General features: G+C 38.1%; 1 long non-coding RNA gene across 1 annotated transcript in view; it reads right to left on the bottom strand.

The window, feature by feature from the left end:
• LOC134736441 (uncharacterized) overlaps positions 1-22,520 on the bottom strand; it is a 208,306-nt gene that overhangs the window by 112,861 nt on the left and 72,925 nt on the right. The window lies entirely within an intron of this gene.

Genomic DNA, 22,520 nt, shown 5'->3' with positions numbered 1-22,520 from the left:
TCTATCCTCATTTCCAGTTTGAGGTAGGTTTCACTCTGATAAGGGTGAGCTGCTGGTGTTTCTCATATGCCAACCCAGCCCTACATTGCAGACACTCTAGTCCAGTCAAATGCAGCCAAGAAGATGGACTCTCCTCTCCCCTGCCCAGTGATCACTTGTAGAGCAGAAGCTCTGCTCTATGTACAGCAAACCAAAAATACTAGGGCTCAAAATTGCTTCCAGCCCAATTTGCATATAAGGTAGAGGTTCCATGCCAAGGAAGGATGAGCCAAGAAGACAAAGGTCTGCCAGTGGCCACTTGTTCAGTGAGAGGGCCACTCTGGGAAAAGAAGATATTTACCACCAGCTTTGGTGCAGTGGTACAGGAGTTCTGCCCAGAAGAAAATAAGGCTATACGGACAAAGATTCCTACAGTTCTGCCGAAAGGAATGACTTTTATTTAGAACAGAGCATAGAGAACTCCATGCCTAAGAGCAATGTCAAAAACAACAGAGATTTTGGTGGTGAGCAAATAAGAGGAGGCTGTTAGTTTCTTCATAAAATCAAAATGTCAGAGCACCATAAAATTTAAAGAGAGGACCAGAGAATTTGAGTGACAGTAATGAAGAGCCCTTGTGGGTTCACATTCAAGTATGAGACTTGGGAAGACTTTGTGCATGTGATAGGGTGCACTCTTACAGGACAAATCCAGCAGGATGTAGTACACATTTTAAAGCATTCCCCAAACCCCACCCAGACCCATTCACATAGGGTGGAAGCCTCATGGGTGTGAGGGGCTTAAACACAACTTCTGATTGAACACAGATCGAACAATAAACTACTGTGACATGACATGACTAATAAAAAGTCAGATTTTTTTTTTAATCACAGTAATTTCTGGCACTCTGGAAGAATGTATGTATGCTCATGACTGCACATTCTCAAAAATTCTAAGGAAGGAAAAGTTCAAGCTACTAATCTCTGGCTGAACAGGGAAAAATATATAAACCCCCTGAACTTTAATAGCAGCCTCCAAGCCATATACATATATAGTGGTAAAGGGTAAAATTCTAATTAGCTGAGGGGCGTAAGCATAATGACTTAACAATAAGTGGCTTATGCCAACTCAGGGGCAATCTCTAAGTAGCCAAGATAAAAGATAAAAATAAAAGAAAGAAAATATCAGGAAAATAATAAGCTGCACAGAATTAGTTCAACTAAGTTTTTAAACAAATAACCAAAATGACCAAGTGAATAATAATGACCCTGGTGGGGGATGGGGAGACTCCGTATCCAGATTTATATCCAGTTTTCAATAAAAATTATGAGACATTCAAAGATGTAGTAAAGCGCCACCCATACTCAGGGAAAATAAACAAGAGATAATAGAAAGTACTCTTAAGGGGCCCTAGATAGTGAACTTAGAAGACGAAGACTTCAAAGCAGCTGTTATAAATATGTTTGAATAAACAAACAAGATCCTGATTAAAGAACAAAAGGAAGGTCTGATGATGTCTCATAAATAGAGAATAGCAATAAAAAAGATAGAAATTATAAAAAGAACAAAATGAAAATTCTTGAGTTGAAAAGTAAAACAATCAAAGTGAGTAATTTACTAGTGGGGCCTAACAACAGATTTGAGCTGGAGAAGAAAGAATCAGTAAACTTAAAGATAAGTCAGTAGAGACTATGGAAGCTGAAACTGAGAGAAAGAAATGAAGGAAAATAATGAACAGAACTCAGAACATTGTGGAACAACATTAAGCACACAAACATACATTTAATAGGAGTACCAGAAACAGAGGGAGAGAAAGGGATAGAAACATTATTTAAAGGAATAATGGCTGAAAACTTATGAAATTTGATGAAAAACATTGGTCTATACAACCAAGAAGATAAATGAACTCTTAACAAGTTAAAAGCAAAGAGATCTACACACAGAAAAATCATAACAAAAACGTTTAAAATCAAAGATAAAAATAACATCTTAAAAGTAGCAAGAGAAAAACAATGCTTCACATATCAGAGAATGTCAGTGAGAATAAGAGCTGACTTCTCAATGAAAGCAACGCAGGCCAGAGGAAGTGAAATGACATATTCTAAGCATTGAAAGAAAAAGAATGCCAACTAAACATCTTATATCAAGCAAAAGGCCTTTAAAATAGAACAGTGAAATAAAAATATTCAAAGATAAGCAATACTAAGATAATTCATTGCTAGCAGACTTCCCTTACAAGAAATACTTACAGATGTTATTCAGGCTGAAAGCAAGTGACACCAGGCAGTAATATACAACTATATGAAAAAACAAAGAGTGCTAATAAAAGTAATTATGTATGTAATTGTGAGACTACATAATTGCATATTTCATGTCTCTTTTAACTGATTTAAATCATAATTGCATTAAACAATATGCATATAATTTTATTGTTGGGCCAATAACATATGGAAATGTAATATATTTGACAATAACATCATAAAGGAGGCAGGTGGGAGCAAAGCTGTTTTGGAGCAAAGAAATGGTATTAGATGGTAACCAAAATCCACAGAAAGAAACAAACAGAACCAGAAAGAGTAAATAAAAGTTAATATAGCAGACTTTCTAAATACATACTTGTTCTTTCTGTCAGCTGCTTTAAAAGATGTAAGATTATATAACATAATAACTATATCAACATGTTGCTGAGTTTATAAAATGTAAACATAATAGGTATAAGAATGAATACCTTAAAAAATGGAGGAGGAGGGATGATAGCTATATGAGAGTAAAGTTTCTATATTTCACGAGAACTAAGGCAGTATAAATCTGAAGCAGACTCTGATGAGAGAAGCTATATATTGTAAGCTGTAGATCAAAATTTAAAACTTTTGTTTTTCTAATGAAACCATCTAGAGAATGAAAAGGTAATCCATGGAATAGAAGAAAATATTTTCAAATTATATTTCTGATAAGAAACTTGTATTCAGACTATATAAAGAACTTTTACAACTCAACAATACAGAAACAAATAGTCCAGCTGAAAAAATGGGGAAAGTATCTGAATACATAATTCTTCAAAGAAAATACACAAATAGCTAATAAACATTGAGTAGATGCTCAACGTCAGTAGCCATTAGAAAAATGCAATTTGAAACCACAATATCACTTTATACTCACTAAGATTACTATCATCAAAAGAAGAAGTAAAAAAATTATTGATAAGGATATGGAGAAATTAGTACACTCATACATTGATGGGGGGAATATAAAATAGTAAAGCCACTTTAAGAAACTGGCATTTTTTCAAAATGTTAAACATAAAGTTACCATATGATCCAACAATACCACTCCTGGATATGTACTCAAAATAAATTAAAATATTTGTCATGCAAAATTTTGTACATGAATGTTCATAGAAGTATTTTTTATAATAGAAAGGTGGAAACAATAAAAATGTCCATCAACTAATAAATGGCTAAATAATTGTGGTCTATCTGTAGAATAGAGTATTATTATGCATTAAAATAAAAGAAGTACTTATAGTTGCTTCAACAGAAATGGATCTCAAGAACGTAATATGCCAAGCATTTTGGCTGACACATATAATCCCAGTGCTTTGGGAGGCTGAGGCAGGAGGATCACTTGAGGTCATTAGCTGAGCATGGTGGCACACACATATTGTCCTAGCTACTCAGGAAATTGAGGCAAGAGATTTTCTTGAGCCCAGGAGTTTGAGGCTTCAGTGAGCTATGATCGCAACACTGTACTCCAGCCTGAGTGGCAGAGCAAGACTGTGTCTCAAAAAAAAAAACAAAGAACATTAAAACATTATGTTAAGTGATAGAAACCAGTCACAAATAACTAAATGTTACATAATTATTTTAAATTATATGTCCAGAATCTATTCAGAGTATATGTAGGTTAGTGGTTGCCAAGGGCTGGGGGATGGATAAAAATGGGGAGTGAGTGCTAATGTGCATGGAGTTTCTTTTTTGGAGAATAAAATTGTTATTTTAAAATTAGATCGTGTTGATGGGTACATAACTCTGAATGTAATGGTTTACTAAAAACCATTTAATTATATATTTAGATGGGTGAATTGTGTGGTATGTGAATTATACCCCAATAAGCTGTTTTAAAATGATTTGTCATTGTATAAGATTCCTGTATGTTGGCTGGGTTCAGCCGAGTTTTTCTTCTGCTCCACACAGCATCAAGTGCAGTTCTTTATGTAGCTGCAGCCATTTGGGTGCTCAGGTTGGATTGGAGCATACAAGACGGCCATACACATATGACTGACCGAAAGGGGTCCTGGTTGTTGGCCTAGCATCTCAGTTCTCCCCCACTTGACCTCTCTCCTTCCAGTAGCCTGGATCAGCTCCTCACAGAGTAGTGACTGGGTCCCAAAATAGTGACTGTGGAAGCTTCCAGGCAGGTGCCCTTGAACAGGCAGAACATCACTCCTGCTATTTTCTAGTGCTCAAAACAAGCCCAACTCAAATTCAAGGGGAAGTGGAATAGATTTCATGTCTTGATGGGAGTAGCAGGAGGTGTTTAAGAGATGGGAAGAACTATTGGTGACCATCTTTGAGACAATCTCTCACAGAGCTCTTAACCACTCAGCAGCAACATGTGAAATCTATCAATGAAGATAGATAGACATCTTAGTGAAAGCCAATATCAATAGATAACAGATAACATTCCTAACTCGAAGGATTCTTATTCTGATAATTTTCTCAGCTATTTTTGCAGCTAGACATCAGATATCTAGGAAAAATTCTACTGCTCTGCAGTCACATTAAGATGGACGTTTCTGTGAGCTGGTCTAAGACCTTTCCTAGGCTCTTTCTGTATTACTTGGGAAAGGAACTCTGTGCTGTAGGGTCTCAAACACTTATCAGAGAATAATATCATCTCACACTGACAGAGGGAAGGGTGACACTCAAAAAGGGAGAAGGAGATAGTTGAGAAACCTCCGGTCCTTTGATATGAAACCATCAATCTCCTTTAGACTATCTGTAGTTAACACTGTGGTGCATCTCCCCAGATTCTCTCTTATTTCAGGGCATGCGTCATTTCCCAGGTGCTAAGAATGTTGACTGCTGATGATTCGCAGCTGCATTCCTCTCAAAGAATTTCCTCAGCTGAAGGTAACTCCCTCACTTTTCTTGCCACCCTGTCTCATGGTATTGAATCCCCCTCACTCGATGGCAGAATAAAGGAAGAGAACAGCAAGGAGTTCAGAATGACTGAAGGGATGTGTCAGTAGCTTGAGCCATGCCAACCAGCTGAAGTATCATCCTCTAAGTCATTGAGAGCCACTGAGTGACTTTAAGCAGGGAAGTGGCAGGACCACATCCGCCTTGTTGAAGGACCCTTGTGGTGATGGTGTGGAATACGGACTGAGAGTAACGGTGGAGAGAAAAGTGGGAGCAGCCAGAGTGAAAATGAATACCTAACCTACAACATTACCTATGAAGTAGATAGAACTATATGATTCAAATAGCATTTCTGAACCAAAATGTAGAGGATTTAATAAACAATTGAATGTTTGGGCTGGGGAAAGCGAATAAATAGCACATGATCTTGGACAGTGGTGTGCTGATAAATTTTTAACTGGCTCTCTGGAAAAATAACCACATGTATGCCTATATATATGTCATTACATAAGTTTATTATAAATTTTACTGATTTAAAGTGTGTGTACTATATGACTTACAAATAATGAAAATGCAATATTTTCATTAGAAATTCCATAGCCAATTGATTCTCACAGAATGCTTTTATTAATTTTTGCTGAGCTCCTGTTCTGTGGCCAACCTGTGATTGCAATTCAACCATGATTTGACAAATGAAGTTGCATCCTAATCTTTACCCAGTAAAATTATTTTCATTAAATCTGACAGAAGGCCTATTGTCAAAACTATTGTCTTCCATAAAAATTACTATTCGTTAAATTGAAACATCTTTTCGCTTCATCACTAGCCATTACTCACTTTTAGTGTAACTTGATTTATTAACTCATTCTCCATATCACTTTCTTAAGCCTAAAAAATGAACAAGACACACATCAAGCCCAGATTTGTAGCATAGCCAGTTTCCATGGTGGAAGTGCTCCCACTGTGACTGATTTAAAACTGCCCTTGTCACGCTGTTAAACAGAGAATTGTGAAGAAACGTACACTAAAGCCCATTAGAGAATATTCCCAGCATCCTGGTACAATATAAATTCAAGATCATAGAAAAAAGTCAAATCATTAGGAAATGGTAATTTTTAATAGTTTACTACCTTTGATTTTAATATAATTTATAAAATTATAATTTTATATAAGTTTTAATAACGACTGTGTTTAACAATTGGTTTGAAATGTTCTGCATTTAAAAATAGGCTTTTGTGAGATTGTGTGAACTAGCTCCAGCACACCACTGTTCTCAGATGCTCTGGATTTGACACTTGAAAATTAAGGATGAAAGATGTGCACCTTGGATTAGATTTGAAACAACATCAGAAAAGCAGTTAATTTTTTAAAAATATGTTTAGTAGTATTGGATTCAGATCATGTATCAATACCAACAACGACAAAAACTATTGGCTTAAACAGGATAGTCCCTCTCTCAGGTAAGAGAATCTAGAGGGAGGCTGTCCAGACTGCTATAGTGTAATACCTACATGGTAACGAAGGCCTAGATTCCTTTCATCTTTGTGTTTTACCACCTCATGGTCCAAGATGGCTGCCTGAGCTCCAGTTTGCATATCTACTTTGCAGTCAGCAGAAAGGAGAAAATAGGTGAAGAAAAGGCAATTCCCTTAATGTAAGACACTTTTAGGAGTCAGCAGAAATACTTCCATTTAAATATCATCGGCCAAAGCAGAGTCACATGGCACTTCTAGATCACGGAATATTAGAGAATCCAGTTTTTTAGCTAGATGGCAACACCCAGCTATGTGTCAAGGTCCATACTTCTCAGGATAAACAAATGAATATTGGGAAGCTACTTGCAGTCTCTATGTCAAAGTCTTAGGTGCAAGTCATCATTTTTTTCATCTCAGTTCATCAATCGGAAAAAAAACCCAGAATTTATGTTAAAATGGCCAAAACATTAGAGAAAAGCATTTTAGTAACTAGTGTGTCCTGCTCTCGTCCAACCTGGTCTGCTATCATTCTACCTGGCATGGGCTGTGCCCCAAATAGACTGGAGATATTTTCTCCTCATTATCACCTTGTTAAGCTGCATGTCTCAACCCCCTGCCTCTGAGGCATGTTCTGGGATCTTAACGAGGTGATAATGAGGAGAAAAATGATGTGGCAGTCCTTGGTCTGGTCTAGTCTTCATAGATCAGAAGAGACCAGAGCTTTAATTAAGAATACTTGCTTTAATATAAAACTTTCAGATGTATATTTTGAGATCTCTGAATATAAGTAAACAAAGGGAAATGAGCGTTTCTATTAAAAGGTGTATTCGGGCGATGTCTTTTTCCTGTTACTCCAACAAAAAGAGGTACATTCTTTGAAAGAAATGAAGAATTACAAGAAAGTGTACAGAATCAGGTAGGTAAGGGTAAGGGAAATGGGAGGAGAAATAGACTTGAAGAAAAGGAAGTCCAGTTACACATCTTACACATAGAACATTCAGTTTTTTCCTGCATTTTCATCTGACCATTTGGTGTTCTGTTGACACATTCTCAATAGAAAAGTGTTTGTTTTACATGTTTGGCCCATTAGTGCCACTTCAACTTATTTTGTAAAACAGATAATTCATTAAAAATGTAAAGGGTTTACATATTATTTGAGGAGCATACTTCTCAGTGATTAATTTTCAGGGCTTGCTGTAGTTCTTTAAAATGTGACTTTGGATTATTAGCTAAGTACAATGGATAAAAATCACTCCAAACATTTTTTATCACTAAAACATATTGAGTTTGCCACAGATGGTTTTACATCACTGCAAGTACTATTATAGAGCATCCATCTGCATCTTAACATGGCTGCACATTAGAATCAGCTTCAGAACTTTAAAAAACAATACCAATTCCTGACCCTTTAAAAATAGGCCTTGATTTTATTGATTGGAAGTGGGGCCTGGACATCAGTATTTCTTAAGCTTCCTATGTGATTCTAATGCACAAGTAAGGCTAAGAACAACTAATCTTTCTAGTCTCAGCCTCTCATCATTCAGAGAGGAAAGTGAAATCCAGAGAAACAAAATGCTTTACCCAAGGTTAGGCATCTAATTAGTAGTCATCTGAGACTAGAATCCAGTCTCCTCATTTAAGTGTTCAGAAAAATACTCTGGGAACCAAAAGTAATTGGTACTGTTCTTCTGTATCCAAATTTTATTACTTACTGTTTTTTCTTGTTGTTATTTAATCTGCTAAAAATCATGTTACAGGTAAGACAACCAATAGTACAAATACGTGGTTCTGTGGTTTAAAGTACCCAATATTCTGTTCTTTCTCCATCAACTTGGAATTCCTTTTAAGATATTCTGATTTTTCAAGAGAAGATCTGCCAAGTCTTGACCTTAGAAACCCTATGATTTAATAAAGCTCTTTGTAAATGATTCCAAAAACCTAAGAAAATAAGTGAAAAATAAAAAATAAGTGAAATAATCATAATACCTGAAAACAGTGAAATAAGGGGAAATATCAAAACAGTCTAAGTAGAAGGTAGGTATATCTTCCTTGAAACTTACAAAAATCTAGTTTGATTCATATTACCATAGTTTCTTGTTTTTATTCTTATTTTCTGCTTGTACTTCTGAATTAAAAGTGACCCTATTTAGTCAAGCAGCTTCTATAATACCTAAAAATGATTTAAAAATCAACCTACTTTAACAACATTAAAGATAGGTACTGACCACTTCTGCTTGATGGGGAAATATATCAATAAATGCCTGCATTGAAATGGTCTTTCTTTTCAAGAGGTCAAAACACTTTTCTAACATTTAAGTGTTCTCAGTTTATCTCAATGAGATAATTTTAAATGAAAGAAATGATTGCTGCCATGTTACACACAGTGACACTGAGCACTGCTCTGCACATAAAGCAAAGCACTGGATCACAGCCTGAGAGCGATCAGTGTTGTTTCCCAGTGGCTGTCTATCTTCATGACAAATTCTGACCACCCAACAGCCCATTTGGCTGTGGTGAACGCAGAGGGAAGAAGAGAAATGGCTGAAACCCACTATGCTGACACACAGTCATGCCACAGTCCATTTGTTCATTTGTGCTTACAGTCTGAAGCAAATGGAGTTTAAGGAACTTTCCCCAAGGCTGATTTTCCCTTAATGATAGATTTACTTCTTAACCTATTTGGCTAAATCACACAACTGGTTAAACTTTTATTGTGAAAAAGTCAAAACAACTTCACCTTGTGTTGTCTGATCAGTCCCTCAGTGACACACCTCAGTGCCACAAAACCACTCTGCTTTACACACTCTTATCAAGGAAAAAAATAATCCCAGGACAGTGTTCTTCTTTCTCAACCAAGCTATTTATCAACAGGAAACTGACAAGATTGTTAGTGCATGAAGTGTTTTGCCAACATCTGATCTTAATTTATTTTATTAACTTAGTTCCTAGTTTTCTAAAATTTTGATTAAAACTTAAGAAAGAGGAGTTCTATGGCTTTGTTTTCAGTGGATGTGGAAGTAAGAGATCACTTCTAAGTAAATATATTCAACTCTAGGTTGCCTTTATTCTCAGAGAAATATAAGAGTAAGGGTTATTTTAAGTAGTAAATTATCAAATAAAATTTTATGTTTTCTCTAATAATCATATTTTTCTTGTGAAGGTGCTACATTACTTTTTATCCCCTGAGCTTTCAATAAGCAACTGTGAAAAAAGGAGTATAAAAATCACATCCTGGGTGGCAAATGAGGGCTTAAAAATTCTTTCAAGGTAATACACATTGATGATCAGTGAACCTCCATGGAATGCTGATTTTTCTAATTATGGTTTATACTTTATAATCAGATTGGTTTTTAGAATGAGCATAAAACAAATTTGACAACCAAAATCAATATGAAAGATCTTTCTATTTAGCTTGAGTAAGGAGAAATAGTTGGCTCTTTCAGAAACACATTTCTATTAAAGAAAAATAAATTCACTATCATTTCACATCAGACAGAAAAAGAAAATAAAAAGATTTAATTAAGGCCAATACTCAGATATTTAGATAGTCAATTACCCTAACAGATGGAGTCCCCCAGTGGATGCAAACTAGAAGCCAGGACCTACACTAACAAATTAGAATATTATACAAGTTTCTCAAATGTATTCATTACAGAACAGGTTATTTTGTTGTTTAAAAGATTGGGATTCAGGTGGCTGGCAAGATGGCTGAATAGGATGAGCTCTGGTCTGCAGCTCCCAGTGAGATCAATGCAGAAGGCAGGTGATTTCTGCAACCAACTGAGGTACCTGGCTCATTTCATTAGGACTGGTTAGACAGTGGGTACAGCCCACAGAGGGCAAGCTGAAGCAGAGTGGGACATCGCCTCACCTGGGAAGCACAAGGGGGTTGGGAAACTCCCTCCCCTAGCCAAGGGAAGCCATGAGGGACTGTGCCGTGAGGGAGTGTGCTATGAGGGATAGTGGATTCTGGCCTAGATACTATGCTTTTCACACAGTCTTCACAACCCACAGACCAGGAGATTCCCTTGGGTGCCTACACAACCAGAGCCCTGGGTTTCAAGCACAAAATTGGACAGCCATTTGGACAGACACCAAGCTAGCTTCAGGAGCTTTTTTTCATACTCCAGTAGCACCTGGAATGCCAGTGAAGCAGAACTGTTCACTCCCCAGGAAGGGGGTTGAAGCCAGGGAGCCAAGTGGTCTAGCTCAGGAAATCCCACCCCCACAGAGCCCAGCAAGCTAAGATCCATTGGCTTGAAATTCTCACTGCCAGTACAGCAGTCTGAAGTTGACCTGGGACACTTGAGCTTGGTGGGGGCAAGTGCATCCATCATTACTGAGGCTTGAGTAAGTGGTTTTCCCCTCACAGTGTAAACAAAGCTGCCAGGAATTTTGAACTGGGCAGAGCCCACCCCAGTTTGGCAAAGCCACTATAGCCAGACTGCCTCTCTAGATTCCTCCTTTCTGGGCAGGGCATCTCTGAAAGAACGGCAGCAGCCCCAGTCAGGGGCTTAAAGATAAAACTCCTGGGACAGAGCAACTGGGGGGAAGGGGCGGCTGTGGGTGCAGCTTCAGCAGACTTAAACATTCCTGCCTGCCAGCTCTGAAGAGAGCAACAGATCTCCCAGCACAGTGCTCAAGCTCTGCTAAGGGACAGACCGCCCTCTCAAGTGAGTCCCTGACCCCTGTGTCTCCTGACTGGGAGACACCTCCCAGCAGAGGTCGACAGACACCTCATACAGGAGAGCTCTGGCTGGCATCTGGCAGGTGCTCCTCCGGGACGAAGCTTCCAGAGGAAGGAACAAGCAGCAATCTTTGCTGTTGTGCAGCCTCAGCTGGTGATACCCGGGAAAACAGGGTCTGGAGTGGACCTCCAGCAAACTCCAGCAGACCTGCAGCAGAGGGGGCTCACTGATAGAAGGAAAACAAACAAAGAGAAAGGAGTAGAATCAACATCAACAAGAAGGATGTCCACACAAAAACCCCATCTGAAGATCACCAACATCAAACACCAAAGGTAGATAAATCCCTGAAGATGAAGAAAAACCAGTGCAAACAGGCTGAAAATTCCAAAAACCAGAATGCCTCTTCTCCCCCAAAGGATCATAACTCCTTACCAGCAAGGGAACAAAACTGGATGGAGAATGAGTTTGATGAATTGACAGAAGTAGGCTTCAGAAGGTGGGCAATAACAAATTCCTCTGAGCTAAAGGAGAATGTTCTTACCCAATGCAAAGAAGCTAAGAACCTTGAAAAAGGGTTAGAGGAATTGCTAACTAGAATAAACAGTTTAGAGAAGAACATAAATGACCTGATGGAGCTGAAAAGCACAGCACAAGAACTTCGTGAAGCATACACAAGTATCAATAGCTGAATTGATCAAGCAGAAGAAAGGATATCAGAGATTGAAGATCAACTAAATGAAATAAAATGTGAAGACAAGATTAGAGAAAAAAGAATGAAAAGGAATGAACAAAGCCTCCAAGAAATATGGAACTATGTAAAAAGACCAAACCCACATTTCATTTATGTACCTGAAAGTGACAGGAAGAATGGAATCAAGTTGGAAAACACTCTTCAGGATATTATCCAGGAGAAATTCCCCAACCTAGCAACGCAGGCCAACATTCAAATTCAGGAAATACAGAGAATGCCACAAAGATACTCCTTGAGAAGAGCAACCCCAAGACACATAATCATCCGATTCACCAAAGTTGAAATGAAGGAAAAAATGTTAAGGGCAGCCAGAGAGAAAGGTTGGGCTACCCACAAAGGGAAACCCATCAGACTAAGGGTGGATCTCTCTGCAGAAACCTTACAAACCAGAAGAGAGTGGGGGCCAAAATTCAACACTCTTAAAGAAAAGAATTTTCAACCCAGAATTTCATATCCAGCCAAAGTAAGCTTCATAAGAGAAGGAGAAATAAAATCCTCTACAGACAAGCAAATGCTGAGAGATTTTGTCACCACCAGGCCTGCCTTACAGGAGCTCCTAAAGGAAGCACAAAACATGGAAAGGAACAACTGGTACCAGCCACTGCAAAAACGTACCAAATTGTAAAGAACATCAACACTATGAAGAAACTGCATCAACTAATGGGCAAAACAACCAGCTAGCATCAAAATGACAGGATCAAATTCACATATAACAATATTAACTTTAAATGTAAACAGGCTAAAGGCCCAAATTCAAAGACACAGACTGGCAAACTGGATAAAGAGTCAAGACCTATCAGTGTGCTGTATTTAGGAGACCCATCTCACGTGCAAAGACACAGATAGGCTCAAAATAAAGGGATGGAGGAAGATTTACCAAGCAAATGGAAAGCAAAAAAAAGCAGGGGTTGCAATCCTAGTCTCTGATAAAACAGACTTTAAACCAACAAAGATCAAAAAAGACGAAGAAGGGCATTGAATAATTGTAAAGGGATCAATGCAACAAGAAGAGTTAACTATCCTAAATATATATGCACCCAATATAGGAGCACCCAGATTCATAAAGCAAGTTCGTAGAGACCTACAAAGAGACTTAGACTCCCACACAATAATAGTGGGAAACTTTAACACCCCACTGTCAATATTAGACAGATTAATGAGACAGAAAATTAACAAAGATATTCAGGCCTTGAACTCAGCTCTGGATCAAAGGAACCTAATAGACAGTTACGGAGAACTCTCCACTGCAAATCAGCAGAATATACATTCTTCTCAGCACCACATTGCACTTATTCTAAAATTGACCACATTATTGGAAGTAAAACACTCCTTGGCAAATGCAAAAAATAAACTAGGTATTGATAAAACATATATCAAAATAATAAGGGCTATTTATGACAAACCCACAGCCAATATCATACTGAATGGGCAAAAGCTGGAAGCATTCCCTTTGAAAACCAACACAAGACAAGCATGCCCTCTCTCACCACTCCTATTCAATATAGTATTGGAAATTGTGGCCAGGGCAATCAGGCAAGGGAAAGAAATAAAGCGTATTCAAATAGGAAGAGAGGAAGTCAAATTGTCTCTGTATGAAGATTACATTATGGTATATTTAGAAAACCCCATTGTGTCAGCCCCAAATCTCCTTAAGATGATAAGCAACTTCAGCAAAGTCTCAGGATACAAACGTCAATGTGCAAAATTCACAAGCATTCCTACACACGAATAATAGACAAACAGAGAGTGAAATCATGAGTGAACTCCCATTCACAATTGCTACAAAGAGAATAAAATACCTAGGAATACAACTTATAAGGGATGTGAAGGACCTCTTCAAGGAGAACCTCAAACGACTGCTCAAGAAAATAAGAGAGGACACAAACAAATGGAAAAACATTCCATGTTCATGGATAGGAATAATCAATGTCGTGAAAATGTTCATACTGCCCAAAGTAATTTATAGATTCAATGCTATCCCCATCAAACTACCATTGACTTTCTTCACAGAACTAGAAAAAAACTAGTTTAAATTTCATATGGAAGTGAAAAAGAGCCCATATAGCCAAGACAATCCTAAGCAAAAAGAACAAAGCTGGAAGCATCACGCTACCTGACTTCAAACTATAGTACAAGGCTACAGTAACCAAAACAGCATGGTACTGGTACCAAAACATGTATATAGACCAATGGAACAGAAAAGAGGCCTCAGAAATAATGTCATACATCTACAACCATCTGATCTTTGACAAACCTGACAAAAAAAGCAATGGGGAAAGGATTCCATATTTAATCAATGGTGCTGGGAAAACTGGCTAGCCATATGTAGAAAACTGAAACTGGACCCCTTCCTTACACCTTATACAAAAATTAACTCAGATGGATTAAAGACTTAAACATAAGAACTAAAACCATAAAAACCCTAGAAGAAAACCTAGGCAATACCATTCAGGACATAGGAATGGGCAAAGACTTCATGACTAAAACACCAAAAGCAATGGCAACAAAAGCCTAAATGGACAAATGGGATCTAATTAAACTAAAAAGGTCCTGCACAGCAAAAGAAACTACCATCAGAGTGAACAGGCAACCTACAGAATGGGAGAAAATTTTTGCAGTCTATCCGTCTGACAAAGCACTAATATCCAGAATCTACAAGGAACTTAAATAAGTTTACAAGAAAAAAACAAACAACCCCATCAAAAAGTGGGCAAAGGATATGAACAGACACTTCTCAAAAGAAGATGTTTATGCAGCCAACAAATATATGAAAAAAGCTCATCATCACTGGTCATTAGAGAAATGCAAAGCAAAACCATAATGAGGTACCAACTCATGCCAGTTAGAATGATGATCGTTAAAAAGTCAGGAAACAACAGATGCTGGAGAGGATTTGGAGAAACAGGAACACTTTTACATTGATGATGGGAATGTAAATTAGTTCAACCATTGTGGAAGACAGTGTGGCAATTCCTCAAGGATGTAGAACCAGAAATACCTTTTGACTCAGCAATCCCATTACTGTGTGTATACCCAAAGGATTAGAAATTATTCTACTATAAAGACACATGCACACCTATGTTTATTGCAGCACTATTCACAATAACAAAGACTTGGAACCAACCTAAATGCCCACCAATGATAGACTGAATAAAGAAAGTGTGGCACATATACACCATGGAATACATGTAGCCATAAAAAGGAATGAGTACACGTCCTTTGCAGGGACATGGATGAAGCTGGAAACCATCATTCTCAACAAACTAACAAAGGAACAGAAAACCAAACACTGCATGTTCTCACTCATAAGTAGGAATTGAACAATGAGAACACATGGACACAGGGAGGGGAACATCACACACGGGGCCTGTTGTGGAGTGGGGGCCTAGGGGAGGGACAGCATTAGGAGAAATACCTAATGTGGATGATGGGTTGATGGGTGCAGCAAACCACCGTGGCACATGTATACCTATATAACAAACCTGCACGTTCTGCACATGTACCCCAGACATTAAAGTATAATAATAATAATAATAAAAGATTGGGATTGAAGAAGCACATCATTACGTAATTGTGAAACATAATGTTAGTCTCTTAACATCAGCTCAAGCACAAAAGAGGAAGTATAAATTGCACTAGATATGGAGTGTCATACATTTGATTTCTCGTCCTAAATTGGTCACCAAAGAGATGTGTGGCCCTAGGCAAATTACTTTACCTCTCCTGGCCCCAGAATCCTCATCTATAAAATGCAAAAGTTGCACCAAATGACTTTTAAAGTCACTTCTACTTCCATGGGTTTTATACTTAGGAGACAAAGCGGGGAATATAGACTCCCTAAAGCAAAATGTTCAGAGTTTTACAATAGAAACAACCCCAGAATCATCTTCTCTCTTTCCTCTAATTGTGCTCCTTCTTCCCCACACACTTTCCTGCACACCATCAGGAAATAAAGTGAGAAAAAAAGAAAGCCTCCTGTTGCATGCAAAAAACAGATCTGCCAGTGGTGAAGGGTTAAGTGGAGCCTTTGCTGGTGATATCAGATTATATTTTAATTAGATGTCAAGTTCTAAGACCATGAAGCTGAAATGATAAAGAGCAGGCTATTAATGGTCCCAATTACAGAGCCCCAAGTATCTCTTAATTTATGTACTGATAATCTCCTGGTAATTTTCTGGATGTTGCCACAGCGTACACATTCCAGTTCCTCTCCTGCTTCATGTGGATTTGTTCTCCGAGTTCCTTTCCCCATTATACTCTGCCCAGCTCATTTAGAGCAACCACTTTGCCTCATAGCCAGACCGCCAGCCTCAGCTTGGGCAAGGGGAACCGGCGACAGCTCCTCTGCAGCAGAGCCTTCGGTGGAAGTGTGGCCAATTAGTCACACGTTTGGTGTTCTAATTAGACGAGTCTGGGGCTTTGCAAAATGTGCTGTTGATTTAGGTACTTCCTCAAACAATGCTAAATTGTGTTATGTGAAATTCAATTAGTCTTTTTCTAAACGTTTCCACATCTGTTCTTCTTTAAGCATAAAGTGATGAGGAGAGAAAGAGAAGTGAAAAGCCAGAGTCTCCACTGGTGAAATATGTTAGGCCTTAGGGACCAGCCCTTTTCCCAGCTTTTGACCCTGAACAGTGATATACAGGAAGGAACAAAGTTGGAGAGCTATCATGGTGAAGCCCTTTTAAATAAATCATTATAGAAGAAATACTGCAACTGCACGGGAATGTAATCTCGTATGACGGCCATAAACCCAGCTTTGTTTGAAAATAGATGGCATGGAGGAGGAACCATTAAGAAGTGAATGATTATAAATTCTATCTTAAAGGTAGTATTTGTGATTATTCTGGTTATATTTTTTAGAAGAGTCTTTTCTAGACAAAAATCGTTTGGTTTAGTATTTCATGTCCAGGTCTAGTCTAATGAGTTTTTGTCCCCTTCTATTTATTAAAATTTCCATACAAAATTGAGAACAGCATGAAATCCCATAACACTTAGTGACTAAAATAGAAGACAATGAAGATGAAGATGATGAGGAAGAAGTTTCCACTTTCTCTGAAGTGTTTCCTAGTTTCTATTTGTGCCACTGCTGGCGGCTGCACAATGGCATGTTGCTTTGATCCCTCCAGCTCTGTCCCAAGCTGCTCCTACCCTGAGCCTCTCACTCTCCTATTTGCTAAAGATGCTGTGTCATTGCTTCTTAGCACCTCTTAATTCCAACACACTTAACTCCAAGTCCATCATGTGTTTTCATGTTGTATCACACTCGGTATATCCACTGATGTTGCCAAGAGGCCAAATGGCAATATCTTTTACCAAAGTGGCACAGCTCAAAACCGCAAGCGTCCAAAGGTGAAGGCGTACATGCATTTGATCCTTGTTTCTGTTATCACCTTTTCAGTGACTAACATTTCAAAACCTTATCTGTGGCTGGCAGGCCATGTTTCAGTTTTGTCAGAGCCCGGATATAGACTGTGTGGTTTTCTGATGATATATCTCTGTAAGATTTGTGGAATGCTAAAGATGGAGTTGTCAACACTACTTTATGGCACCTCAGTGCATGTCAGAAAATGAAAATATTTTCAGAAGTGATAGCATTATTTTGACTGATGATGTACTCTTTCAAGACAAAGACTTATTTAAATAAAAAAATTCAAGGGAAAAAAAACAAACAAAAGAAGGCATTACCCATAAACAAGTTGATTTATCTGGTGTCTGTAGCTCTCATGAAGAAGATAAAGGAAGATTAGAAAATTAAAAGTGATATTTTAATACCCTTCTGGGTTTGCAGTTTTCATTAACTAAAAAGCATCCTGAATTTGACTACCCTATTGAAATCAGGTTACAATTCTGTGGAATAAAGTTTACAGCAATAAGTGTAAATAAATTACTCCTTTTTACTATGGAAGATAATTATTAAATTAACTAAGTTTTTGATAATATTGTCTAGAATTTGGTTTTATAGGAATATTGATTGGTAATTACAGTCTACTATCTCTCACTGTATTTTTCTTACATAAAGGATTATTTACCAGTATTGCAACCTGTACAACCATTGTTGAATGGAAATTTTGCTTTAATCTCTCAACTTTTTACCTGCTTCATTTGTGACTTAGAGAAGTTGGATTAATTGTGAGACATTAACTCCATAGAGCAACAATATCTGATTTTTAAAAAATCATTATTAATTTTTTTCTTTTCTTTTTTTTTTTGAGACAGAAGTTTTCTCTGTCGCCCAGGCTGGAGTGCAGTGACATGACCTCGCTCACTGCATTCCACCTCCCAGGCTCAAGTGATTCTCTTCCCTTAATCTCCTGAGTAGCTGGGACTACAAAAAGTACAGGGTACATGCCACCACACTCTGCTAATTTTTGTATTTTTAGTAGAGATGGGGTTTCACCATGTTGGCCAGGTTGGTCTTGAACTGCTGACCTCAGGTTATCTGTCCACCTCGTACTTCCAAAGTGTTGGAATTGCAGGCATGAGCCACGGCACCCGGCCTAATTTTTCTTTCCACTGGGTAACTTTAATCTGAATATTGATTTTTTTAAAAAAGAGCATTTAAGTCATTAGCTTTAAGCCAAACAAACAAGCCTTATCTTTTGCTACTTAAAAGCTTAATCAGATCATTCATCATAGCTAATTCCTGTTCTTAGAAAACATGCCCACCTGGCTGTTCTGAATGAAACTAGCTCAAGTCATTTTGCTTCCTATTGGCAATACCAGGGCCATTGCTTAATGAAAAAAAAAAAAAAAAAAAAAAAAAAAGAGGTGTCTGATTCACACCTATATTCTGTGATCAAATGTACTATGATTAGTACATATTAAATAATTTGTAGTTATCACAAGCACAGATTCAAAATCACTCTTTTAAAATGCCAGTCTTGGGGAACAGCATCATTAATTTTTATTTTTAATTTTTGTGGGTACATGGTAGATATATATATTTATGGATTACATGAGATACATTAATACAGGCATGCAATATGTAATAATCACATCAGGGTAAATAGGGTATCTATTACCTCAAGCATTTATCCTTTGTGTTTCAAACAATACAATTATACCCTTTTAGTTATTTTTAAATAAACAATTAAATTACTTTTTACTATAGTCACCTTGTTGTGCTAGCAAATACTAGGTCTTATTTGTTCTTCCTATTTTTTTGTGCCCTTTTTCCAACCTCCCCCTTCCCAGGCCCACCCTTGGCTATCCTACCCTGCCTCTGGTAACTGTCATTCTACTCTCTATCTCCATGAGTTCAATTGTTTAATTTGTAGCTCCCACAGATAAGTGAGAATATATGAAGTTTGTCTTTCTGTACCTGGCTTATTTCGCTTAATATAATGACCCCCAGTTCCATCATTGTTGTTGAAAATGACAGAGTATCGTTCTTTTTTATGGCTGAATAGTACTCTATTCCGTGAGTGTACCACATTTTCTTTATCCGTTTGTCTGTTGATGGACACTTAGGTTGCTTCCAGAGTTTGGCTATTGTGAATAGTGCTACAATAAACATGGGAGTGAAGATATCCCTTAGATACACTGATTTCCTTACTTTGGGGTATATACCTAGAAGTGGGATGGCTGAATCATATGTTAGCTCTATTTTTAGTTTTTTGAGGAACCTCCCACCTGTTCTCCTTAGTGATTGTACTAATTTACATCCCCACCAACAGTGTATGAGGGTTCTCTGTTTTCCACATTTTTGCCCGCATGGGAAGCATCATTTTAATGTTTGTACTAATGTCATCTACCAGAGAGACCAAATGTGTAAAACAGTTCTCCCTGTGTTATTAACTCAAACCAGAATTAAACTCCACATAACGGTGGCGTGTCTCTGGGGAGAGAAGGAACGCAGAGCTGCAAAGGTTGCCACCTGCAGGCCGTCTCTGGTCTTTGAAGGGCAGTGCCTTGTCAGCGGAGGAGCATCCCTGCCTCCTGATTTCCACAGAGTGACAATCAGAGTTAGTTTTCTTTTTTCTTTTTTTCCCTTAACTTTTAAGTTCCGGGGTACATGTGCAGGATGTGCAGTCTTGTTACATAGGTAAACGTGTGGCATGGTGGTTTGTTGCACAGATCGTGCCATCACCTAGGTATGCGCCCACCATCCATTAGCCATTCTTCCTGATGCTCTCCCTCCCCCCTACAACCCCTCTCCCCCATGCTTTTTTCCTGTTTTATTTGCTTGTTTTGGGGAATGAACTCCATGAAGGCAGGAATTGCTTTTCATACATGTGTTTCCTTGTGAAATAATTTGCTTGACACATTTCTCTATTGATTTGGCTTGATTGATGATCTTAAGTGCCACCTAGTTTGTACCACAGCATAATGGCCAAACATTTTTATATCTCCAGTTACTACAGCCACATCAGTATTGAATCCCAGACCCCAACACTCCCAGTTTCTTTTGTTGTCTGTCAATAGGCTGGTGTTACCAATGATTTTCTCGAGTATTTACACTTGGGGTTCAGGATAGGTGGGTCGTTATAGAAGGATTGACCTGCCTAGGCACAACTCAGACAGGAGTCAAGTAACCAAATTAAAGAATAGCATTGGGTATAAAAAGTGTATTGATTGATTAAGACAAAATGACAAATCCAGAAAGAGCTAAAACATAAACAAAAGTTAAATAATAAAATGAAACTCAAGATGAGAAGTCACACAGCACAGAATTAAGTGCTAAACTATGAGAAATTGGTAAGATGTAAACAAACGGAGAGGACTAAGGACTGCATTTCTGAACATTTCTGGTAGAGACTGGCGTGGGCTAAGGCAAGAAGGAGGGTGGCTGTCCTCTCATTTAACTGGTTTCCCAGTCTCAGTCTCCTGGTTCTTCTTTCTCTCCTTGACTTCTAAAGGCTGAATCTTCAGATCTCTTCTCTTCTGTATTTTATATATCCTGATATCCTAGGTGATGCCATGCAGGTCCACTGATTTAAATGTCATTTATATACTGAAAGTCCCTAATTTTTCCTGCCAACCCAGAATACTCCCCTGACTTGGACACCCAATTCCATTTATTTATTTATTTATTTATTTATTTATTTGGAGGTTGGGTCTTGCTCTGTCATCCAGGCTGGAGCACACTGGTGTGATGTGATCATGGCCAATTGCTTATTTAACATCTTTCTTTGTGCGTCTAATAGCATCTCAAAGCTATACAATATATATACCAAACTGAACTTTTGATTTCCCACCTCCCTCCTCTAAAAATTACTCCCCAGATCATTTAATAGAAATTCCATTCTTTCAGTTGCTCAGATAAAAGAATCTTAAAGTTGTGCCTATCTTCTCTTTTTCTCCCTTATCCTGCATTGAACGTGCCTATCTTCTCTTTTTCTCCCTTATCCTGCATTGAACCCATCAACAATCCTGCCCTCTCCCCTCTTTTAAAATATATCGAGAATCTGACCACTTCTCATCTTCCTGACTGCCACCATCCTGAGCCACCACCACTGGTTTTTGTTGGGATTATTACAATCACCTCATAATTGGTTCCTTTACTTTTACCCTCAACCCTCTTATAGGGTACTCTCACACTGAACCAGAAGATCATTTTAGAAAACATCAGGATGCGTTCTTTTTTATTGCTCAAAGCCTCACATGGCTTTCTATCTCCTTCATCAGAGCACCCTAGATCCTTACCATAGCCTCATTGGTCCTACCTGAGGTTGCATCCCCCCCGTTGTTTCTTCACTCATCTCCTATCACTTCATTCTTGTTACTCTGCCCCAGCTGCTCACACTGGCCTCCTTGCTCCCTTGGAATACAATGAGCACATTCCTACTGCAAGGCCTCGGCATGTGCTGTTGCATCAGCCTGGAAAACTCCACACCTGTCTGCCCACATGGCCTGCAACCTCACTTTTCCATCACTCATCACCCTTATGGAACTGTAACCACAGTTTAAAAAGCTATGAGAAGGCTCTGTAATCTCAACAAGATTAGAAAGCACAATTCCTGGACTCCAAGAAAAATTTCAGATGAAATGTAGCCAACCTGAATTCGAACTGGCACTTAGATTCACTAACTTGAATGTTTTCTCAAATTTGGGATCATGGAGATGTCTGTGTGTTCCTGTGTTTTGTATCTGTAGCAGTTTTCTCTATGGCTTTAGAGTTCCCTTTAAAATGAAAGTAAAATCATTCTGATGGTATATAGTATCATACCCATCTACTTTTCTTTATTTACATGTCACAATTACATAAATGTACACACAACCTTCTCTGCCAACAGCATTTGTACAGTGTGCAGAAATCTTGAAAACAGCTTTTCTGCCAGGGTTACCACAATGTCCCATTTATTTTCCACTCAGGCTTGGGAAAGTCTACAAAGGAACACACTAGAAATTAGTGCCAAAACAGCTTAACTTGATTTAAGTCAGCCTCCTTTTCATGATCACTTTTAAAGACTAAATGTCAGTTCCTCCTCAACCTACTAAAGAGAGCTACCTTTTTATGAAGGACCATGGTCTTCAGGTGAAAAT

Source organism: Symphalangus syndactylus, chromosome 4, assembly GCF_028878055.3.
Source record: "Symphalangus syndactylus isolate Jambi chromosome 4, NHGRI_mSymSyn1-v2.1_pri, whole genome shotgun sequence".
Lineage (NCBI taxonomy): Eukaryota > Metazoa > Chordata > Mammalia > Primates > Hylobatidae > Symphalangus > Symphalangus syndactylus.
Note: the sequence above shows the minus strand (reverse complement) of the source record. Positions and strands in the feature narration are given on the sequence as shown.